Below are 9,855 nucleotides of genomic sequence, written 5' to 3' on the forward strand. Positions count from 1 at the left end.
TCGCTGAGCTGGAATTTAAATTTAGGTCTTTTAGACTCCAAAGGCACAACTCTATCCATGATATCCATCAAAGTGAGACTGCATGCAAATGAATATGAAAATAATTTATTCCTATAAGATTAAATAATTGTCTTTTCCCAGGTTCATTCTTATTAACTTATTCATCAATATTTTTTTCTTGGTTATACCAAAGGTGAGCTTCAGTCTCTCCCTTATCTGAGGGACCACAAATTCCAAATTAGCAGGGTCTGTATTAATTATGATTTATTTTATTTTAAAAAAATACGGTGTGTGTAGTGGGTACAGGTTGGCTCCTTAACGTTTTTAAACCTCAAAATCCTTAGCAAATCCTCTAATTACTTATCATCATGTTGTCTTGCCTTACAAAAAACAATTAATTTTTAAAAGTACCATAATCCTCTGCCTCTCAACATATGCCTTTTTTATTATTCAATAAAAGTAGGGGATGGTAAGTAGTTGCCTTAGTGTTTGTTACACCCTATTTTCTAATTACCTAAGTGAGTTTTTCATACTCCCTTTGAGTGTTTGGATATCCAGTGTAGGTTTTGGTTTTTGTTGTTGTGGTTATTTTACCATGTGTTCCCAGATGATGCCCACTTCTTTAATCCATGAAAGCCACACAATGTGGAGGCTTCCATTAGGATGTCACTCAAGTTTATTTAGCACACATTCACTAGTTATTAGAATAATAAATAATATTTGACAATGAAGTTTTCAAAATTTTGTTCCCTCAATTAATTCAATATGAAGATGAAAATGAAAGGGATGTAACTGAAAGAAAGAAAGAAATCATGGATTGAAAATATCTGGCTCAGCAAATTAATTTGGAGGGTAAAAAAAATATAATTGCTTAGGCACATTTGTGTCCACAGAATCAATGGTGACAATGATAGGCATTTTTACATAGTTTATCAATCAAGCAACAAGCAATTATTAAGTGTCTACCATGTGCCAGACACCAGAAGCACAAAGAATGAAACCATACCTGTCCTTACAGAGCTTATAATGATTTGTGGCTAGTTAGACAGGGTGTGTTTTTCATAGACAATTAAGTAGGTGAGAAAACAAGGATGCACTTGGATTATGATCACTTTGCCACCCACATCTTCATCATCTTCCAGCTGCTTTGCCTTGCTCACCTCTTGTCTAATGCTACACCACAGAGATAAGTGTTTAAAGCAATTAAACTAGAAATATATTACTTTGATGTCCTTGAATGAATACAAGCATTATGAATTGAATGTGAAGTGGCAACCGGTTCAGAACTAGTTAAATCAACTTAAATCAACAAATATTATTCAGGTCCCTACAATATGCAAGGCACAATGGGAATAAAATCTCAATGGAAAGTGGGAATGAGATGAAGAATGAAAACATTATGATTGAGGGTGGGGATGGCAAGTGATTCTCCACCTGAAGTAACAGTTGGACAGTACTGACAAGTAAGAGGGCTGGGAAATGGTTCATTGAGAGAAGTGAGGATGTGGGTATTGAGTAGCATTTGGCACTTAAAATGAAAGGTGATATTGCGAAATGGAGAAGGAATGAATGTGTGGGGGGAAAAGTGTTGGCTGTAGGTCTTAGGGAAAGAATTTGGGGTGAGGGTGAAGTGGAGCTCCCAGATATAAAGTATAGATAGCTTCCTTCTAGAAAAGAGTATTGGGGATTGGAACAATGACTGAGGTCTGTGAAAAATATTTGAAACCCAAAGGAGAGTATTATTGGATGTTTTGTTTTTTGCCCCCTCCAAAGCCTACAGTCTCTGATTTGAAGTTTCTTGGATCCTTAAGAGAAGAGTATTGAGTTGGAAATTACATACTTTCTAAGAATATGGTCATGATTGGGGGGGGGATATAGAATAAATCTAGGTAAGAAGTAAAATGAAAAGTTAAGAACATAGAAATTAACTATCCTTGGAGGTTGTTTGAATTAGATGTAAGTCAATCTACCTCAGAAATTCTGTGATTCCCCCCCCCCCTCTAATCTTAGAGTAATTGTTGGTCTCTAAGAATGCAATAATTAAAAGTTGATATCAACAGACCACTACTTCACTAGCATCAGATTTCTCTTCAATAATATAGATTGTAATAGTCTATAATTTAGTAGATGTCTTAGGGAGTTGACTCAGATTCAGAAAAAAAAATTTATGTGATTTGCTCAAAGTCACATAATAAATGCCAGAGATGGAATTTGAATTCCCAAGTCCAAGTCTATCCACTGAATCATCCTCTCATGGTAAAACAAAACTTTGTTACATGAAAAAAATATATATATGTAACATAAAATATTTCCTATGTTATATGAAATTTATATTACATAAATAATATATTTATACTATATATCTTATATATAATATAAAATATATAGGTGTATATGTATATATATACATATAATATAATAAATGTGCCTATATAGGCAACATTCATGTGGGATGGTATGTATACGTACATCCACATACATGTCGTAGACAATCTCCCCTAGCAGCCAGCAATGATGTAGTTTCTAGGCACTGATCACATTATCTTAATTAAAATGGTAATTGCATTGAAGGGGGAATAAGACACCAGTATTTTCAGGATTATAGGTGTAGGCATAGATGGGTCTTTAGGAGTTAGCTAATACAACCACGTTTTCTTAAAAATCTGGTAACTGTGTGATAGAGAGGAAAGGTTTAGTTAACACAGGCAGAGCCAGGATTCAAATCCAGATCTTGTAAATTCAGCTCCCTTCTCCCCACAATACTCAATATGCTTAATACGATCATGGGCATTTCAAAGGTGTCAAGAACAGAGGTGAAGAAATGAGTTTAGGAAAACAACTTTCAGATGGAAAGAAATCTGTAGGATTTGTCTCCAGGAGAAGAGATGAACAAAATTAAATGGAGGGAGGAAAATGCTGAGACTCATAAAGGAAACAAATTAGACTAGAACATTGAGACCTAGATGGAAGATGAAACTCTTGAGGAACCATCATTAGGACATACCCTGTGATCTGCTATTTTAATTGTAAGAATGGTTCTGTGGCTTCATTTCCAACCTCTTACAGGGTCTCCCAGAATTTCCATGTGAAGCTGTTGCTTGGGGTCCGCAGGAAATAGCCCCAACCTAACCGCCCCTCTGAGCTCCCTGGCTCAGTGCTCAAAAAACATTCAAAGCAGCTGAGCTCAATAACCACAGAATAATGACAACTCTTTCTGCCTCTGTTTCTCTGTCTCTGTCTCTTTGTCTCTCTCTTTCACACACACACACACACACACACACACACACACACCCATAGAATTAAAAACAGAATAAAGAAAGGGGAAAAAAGTCACATTTTAAGTCGATTTTCCAGATATCACAATAAATCTAGTACTGGCAAGAAACCGGTCTACTTTCATTAGGTCTGTGTGAAGTTAGAAGCAACTGAAACCGCTTGTAATTGCACTAATAATTCACAGTCACACTTGAAGTCAACCTTGTCCTTGGTCATTAGGCTTGTTGGCAAAGAATTCATAGGTCTGGACCAGCTTGTACACAGGCCATCACTTGCCAGAGTGAAAGGGGCAAAGGCTGTTTTTCAACAAGCACTTGTAAATGAGATTTTTCCAGAAAGGAATGGAGAAATGGTGAGAGAGGCTAACCAGGACGACCTGACCTGGATTTGACTCCCCAACTACATGCAGGTTGGCTATGCATCCAGCAATCTGTCACTTGGCTTGTTTGAGACTCAGTTTTCTAATCAGTAAATTGGAGATAATAATACATATCAGAGGAAGGGGGGCTTAGGAGAGTGGGAGCTGGCCTCAGTCAGAGAGAACTGGGTTCATTATAGCTAATGTCTGGGTGACTTCCAAGAAAGTTGTTTAACCTTTAAGCAACACTGGCAATTACCGAAAAATATAAATTTTCCAGCAGGTGTTTGTTTACACCAGGACCCATTTTCTTTACTAGGTTTTCCTATCCTTGACACTTTTCCTGATGCCAGTGAAATCATAAGTCCATTCCCCAAAATTAAAAAAAAATGCCTCTCAGAGACGATCTCATAGGATAATCATTAGGCTCACATGTGAGACTGTAGACAAAGTGGTTTGTAAATCACTAAATAAAGGTCAGTTGTGTTTAGGGGAAACTCAGCAGCAGGTACCTTGCTTTTATTCAAGGCTGTATTGAAACTGAGGTTGCATGAGCTGTGTTAAGAGAGATGGCACATTAGATCTAGTCCTTTCCATGAGCAAATGTGACATGTTCAAAGAAGAGTTTCATGTGTCTGAGCTTTTAGGACCTTGCTTATGATGAATCCTTCAGATTGTAATGCCAGGGTGTCTCTATCTAGATGACTGAAATACTATGTATATGGAAGAGCTAGAGCATTGCAGGGCAGGAGTGGTGTTGGTTGGGAGGCAGACAGAGAATTGTCCCCTTCTTTTATCAAGCTATGCTGGAGCTGGCCAATCCTGCAGCTGCCAGAACGCAGTGCTCAGGAGATGAGGCTGCCTCACTGAATTGTCTGGGCTCGCCTTTTCCCATTCATCTAACCTTCTCTTGACACAATCCAAATGCCATCTGCTGCCCTCTCTCAGCTCTAGATTTTGAACATCTCTCAGAGTCTATTGGTATCTTAATTGAACATTTACCATAATTCAGCCATGAAAACAAGCGCTGGTAAAGGTGCCCACAACAACAATGGTGGGTTGGAGGTGGGTGATTTGGCAGGGCAGCTAAATGAGAATGAAGCAATGAGCCTAAAGGGAATTTATTACATTTTGGCCTCTTTTAATCTGGATTAACAAGGAAACATTGTATGGGAACATTGCCATAGACAGATGTTTGTATTCAGATAACCTAATAAGAGTGAATGAGGACAGTACAAAAAGATTAAAATGACCAAGATGTGTGGGAGAGGGCATAAAAGTGATTGATAGTTTATTTAAAAAAAATTGGCCAAATATATATATTTTGACAGGACTGGATTTGAAACTTACTTGCATGATTTCCTTAAATCTGGAGAAAAAAAATGTACCTTACTACGATACCTCATTGGTTATCATGAACACCCACAACTAATAGCTAAGAGCTGTATAACTAAGAGCTAAAACTCTAAAGTTTGCAGATGATGTTACATACATTATCTCACTCACTCCCCACAACAACTCAGGGAGGGTTAGTGACTTGACAAGGGTTCCACAGTGAATAAGTATCTGGGGCACGATTTGAACTCAGATATTCCTGACTCCAAAGCCAGCCCTCTATCCAATGCACTATCTACTGGGGGTGAGGAACCTGTGGCCTCAAGGTTGCATGTGGCCCTCTAGGTCCTTGGCTGTAGCCTTTTAACTGAGTCCAAAAGGCGTCATGCAACATAACGGAGAAAGCTCTTCATCTGCAATTAGTTCAGATCCCTCCTTAATCCTGAAATCTTTCCTATGTGACCCAAAACAAGTCACTTAACATCTGTGAATGTGAGTTTCCTTTTCTATAAAATTGAGCTTATAATCATAGCATTGACCTTCCCGGACTATTGTCAGGATGAACTGAAGTAATGCGATGTAAGGTGCTTCGCAAACCTGTAATCACTGAAGAAGTGTGAGCTGTGGTGACGACATTATTTGTGGTGGTAGCATTGAGATGTATCCTACTTAAAGCAAAGCTCACAGAAGAAAATAGAGAGTTACTTAAATAATAATATAGAAAATGTTTATTTGCTTGTCTTCGCTTTACAGTAGAATTCTGTAAATATTAGCTTTCCTGTGGGAAATTCCTAGGAGCATTGATTTAGCACTGGAAGGGACCTCAGAAGCCATCTAGTCCAAGTCTGCACAACATAGGGATTTCAGCAGACAGCGAAAAATGTAGGGTTACCGCTGTGCACACTCCTGTTTGTCACATGACCCGCAGCAACCAACCATCTTCAGTCTGTCTCTAGTCTAATTTATCTGCAACCAGAAAAAATTTAGCCCATTTTAATTTCGGCCCCCCTACCCACAGCCGGATTGTGCAGGTCTGATCTAGTCTAACAGGTTCATTTTACAAATGAGGAAACAGACACTCAAAAATTTTGTGTGATTTGTTCACACTTCAACCAACAACTTTTTGGCTGACTTAAGACTTCTGGGGGCCCTTCTGGTTCTTTATCATGTTATTTTAATTGGATAATTTCATTATCCTTATTATTTTAATCCTCTTCTGAATTTCATACCTAACCCCCACCTCCCACCCCCATAAGTGACATCTACTAATGTAAATGGAAAAGAAGCTTTCAGAGCCCACCCAAAAATCTGTGTCCTAAGGTGATGTTTTTTTCAAGTTTAGTTGTTTCTTCTAGTCAGACTCTGTCTGAAACTATTCCCCCATTTCTGCAGGATGTGGAGTGTGACATACTGTGTCCCAGGGAAGTGAAGCATACATAATGCATGAATCTTTGGGAAGATCTGAGCCTTGGAATACACAATTACTTTCTGGATTAAAATGGAAAGACACATTTGCGAGCACCTTCAAGTTGTCCCCTTCTTCACCACCCCCCACCCATAAAATATTTGTTTGCCTTTCTAATTTCAATAATTAACAAAGGGATTAATTTTTTTTTTCTTTTGCCTTTGCTTTATCTTCCAATTCCAGGAGTGAGGTCAGCACCCTGCAGCTCCGTGGAAAATGCCATTAGAGCAACTTCCAAATTCAAAGTTATAGCCTGTGGCTACACAGCAAGCAGATGCTAGAATGCTGCTGCTGCCACACCAATGGGCCTGGCCTTCTACTGGGGGGACTTGAGCTCTTCCATCTCTCCCCGCCCCCCACCCCCAGCTCTCTTGGTTCCATGATTCTCTAAGAAAAGAAGAGGAGGATAGGGAAGGCAAGTAGTTCTTCATTAGCATGAGAATAAAAACCAAAAGCAACAGGGACTCTCTCTTCATTTGTTAAGCCCTTGGACTAAGAAAGAAGTCCGATCTGGCCCGAGGAGCTGGAACTGCCTGGGCCTTGGGGCAGGACATTGTTGTTAAAGGCGAATGGGAGGGCCAGGGGGCAGTGTTGACTAAGGAAGGCTGAGGAGTCTTTGGAGGAGCAAGCTCCAGGTGCCACTTTTACTAGTTCCCTCTCTTCACTTCCTATTTATGGGAAAAATCAGCTCAGAAACTCAATAAGATAATTAGCACTAACATATTGCTTTAAGTTTTGCCATTTCATTCGTTTTTCAATCATGCCTGACTCTCTGTGACCTCATTTGAGGCTTTCTTAGCAAAGATACTGGAGTGGTTTGTCATTTCTTTCCTCTAGTGTATTTTACTGATGAGCAAACTGGGTGCTAAGTGGCTTTCCTAGGGTCATACAGCTAGTAAGTGTCTGAGACTGGATTTGAACTCATGGAGATGAGTTTTCCTGACTCCAGGTCTAGACACTGTACCCACTGCACCACCTAGTTGCCCAACGTTTGCAAAACACTTTACAAATATTATTTCATTTTTTTCCTCAGAGGACAATTCTGGCCAGTGGGTATGATTATTTCCCCCATTTTATAAATGAGGAAATTTGAGATAAGTGATTTAAGTATCTAAGGCAGTATTTGAACTCAGATCCTTCTGACTTCAGGTCCAGCACTCAATCTACTGTTCCATATAACTGTAGTTCTTACTTTCTCTTCTCTAAGGTTTCCTGTTGAACTGTGCTTACCACCCCGTCTTAATTAACGCCATGTGGGAAAGGTGTTGGGCAATGTGATAATATTCAAAAGAGTGCCATATTTGGATTCAGAAGCCTTGAGTTCTAATCCTGGATCTATTACATGTTAATTTTGTGACCTTGGATAGGTCACAACTTCTCTGGGCTTCAGTTTCTTCCACTTTAAAATGAAGAAGTTGGATTAGATGGCCTCTGGGAGGTTACATGGGGCAGCTAGGAGGTACCATAATGCAAAGAGCTGTGGGCCTAAAGTCAGGAAGACCTGAATTCAAATCTAGCCTCAGACACTTATAACTGGGTGACCCTGGGAAAGTCACTCCACCCTGTTTGCCTCAGTTTCCTCATCTGTCAAAATGAGCTGGAAAAGGAAATGATTAAACACTCCAGGATCTTTGCCGAGAAAACCCCAAATAGGGTCACAAAGAGTCAGATGCAACTGAAACAACCAACAACACCTACAATAACAGCAACACTAGGTTATATGTCTTACCAAAGTTCTCACAGGGGAGTGAATGGCAGTAGCAGAATTCAAACCCAAGTCCACTGACTCTAAATCCCATGTTCTTCCCACTACATCACTGCTGCCTTTCTAGGACTGAGTCTGTAAGGATCCTTCACGCTCTAAATAGATTATCCTAATAGAATTTGATTAAAATAGTTCATTGTTTTTCTTTTAAACACTCTTTACATATAAATGGACTAATTCATTTACTAAATAGCTTCATGACTCTGAACTAACAGTCTGGGGCCAATCCATCTTATTGCCCAGTAAGATGTGAGAGGACTCTGCAACCAGCTAGCTTGATGAAGGATGGAAGATACCTTAGAAATGATTGATTCCAAAACTAGATGTGGAAACTGAGGCCCAGAGAGGTTAAATAAATTGTCCATAGTCATAAAGTAATATGAATATGGGAATGAAAAAGCATTGGCTGGGTACTTCCTGTATGCCAAGCACTATGGTTAAGTGCTCAGCGTTCAAATGCCCTCCAGGATCTTGGATTCTAGTGGGGCAGACAATACCTAGGATGGAATGAAGACCAGGAAAGGGGGTTTGGGACAGGGAAGGTGCAGAGATGGTGAATGAAGCCAAAGTGTAATAGATTGACTCTGCTTCTCAGTAATGGTAGTCTTAACAACAGTAGTAGTATTAACTATATAAAGTAGTATTAACTATGTAATAGTAGCATTAGCATTGATTTTAATTTTAATAACCAATACTTAGCATTTGTATAGCAATTTAATAAAACACTTTATATATTATCTCTTTTGATTTTTATAACAACTCCATGAAATATGGTCTATCATTATCCCTATTTTTACATACTTTACATAGATACGTATTTATTTTATAAATGAGGAAACAGGCTATAAGAAGATAAGGGACTTGCCCAGGTTTATAGTTACTACATGTCTGAGGAAGAATTATAACTCAGGCCTTCTTGACTTAACTCCAACTGCACCATCTAGCTTCCTTACTACTCCCAGGGCAAATGCGTAAGAGGCCAGCGCTGATATAGAGGGAGGAGTTGTTGTTGTCGTTGTGTCATTTCTAGTCATTCTGATTCATCATGACCCCACTTGGGGTTTTCTTGGCAAAGATGCTGGAATGGTTTGCCATTTTCTTCTCCAGTTTGTTTTCCAGATGAGGAAACTGAGGAAAACAGGGTGAAGTGACTTGCCCAGAGTCACAAAGTTAGTAAGTGTCAGAGGCCAGATTTGAACTCAGGTCTTCCTGACTCCAGGCCTGCAGCTCTATCCACTGGGACACCTAGCTGCCCAGAGGAGATAATAGCATGGCACAAAGATGGCCTGTGAGAACCAGCCTGTGTGGTGGGTCTTCATTGTCCTAGAAATGTTGAAGGCTCTCCACTCATAAACCCATTCCCCCAGGGTAAGAGCTGAATATCCTCCTGAAAGGAGACTTGAGCACAGTCCAAAGCAGGCCAAAAAGGTAGTAGGGGGCAGAATTAGAATTTAAACCCAGGTCCTCTGCCTTTAAATTCAGAACACCATTACACTGCCTCATGCTTTCTACTAAAAGATATCCTATCCCCAAAGGTAACATTTGTTTGTTTTCTTCTACTTGGAGTTCTGAGTGAGTTCTGCCAAAATTCAGGAGAAATGTTTTAATGGAGGTTAGATGGGAAAAATAATACAAATCAAAAATGAGAATCACGGT

Source organism: Trichosurus vulpecula, chromosome 5 (assembly GCF_011100635.1).
Source record: "Trichosurus vulpecula isolate mTriVul1 chromosome 5, mTriVul1.pri, whole genome shotgun sequence".
NCBI classification, from domain to species: Eukaryota; Metazoa; Chordata; class Mammalia; order Diprotodontia; family Phalangeridae; genus Trichosurus; species Trichosurus vulpecula.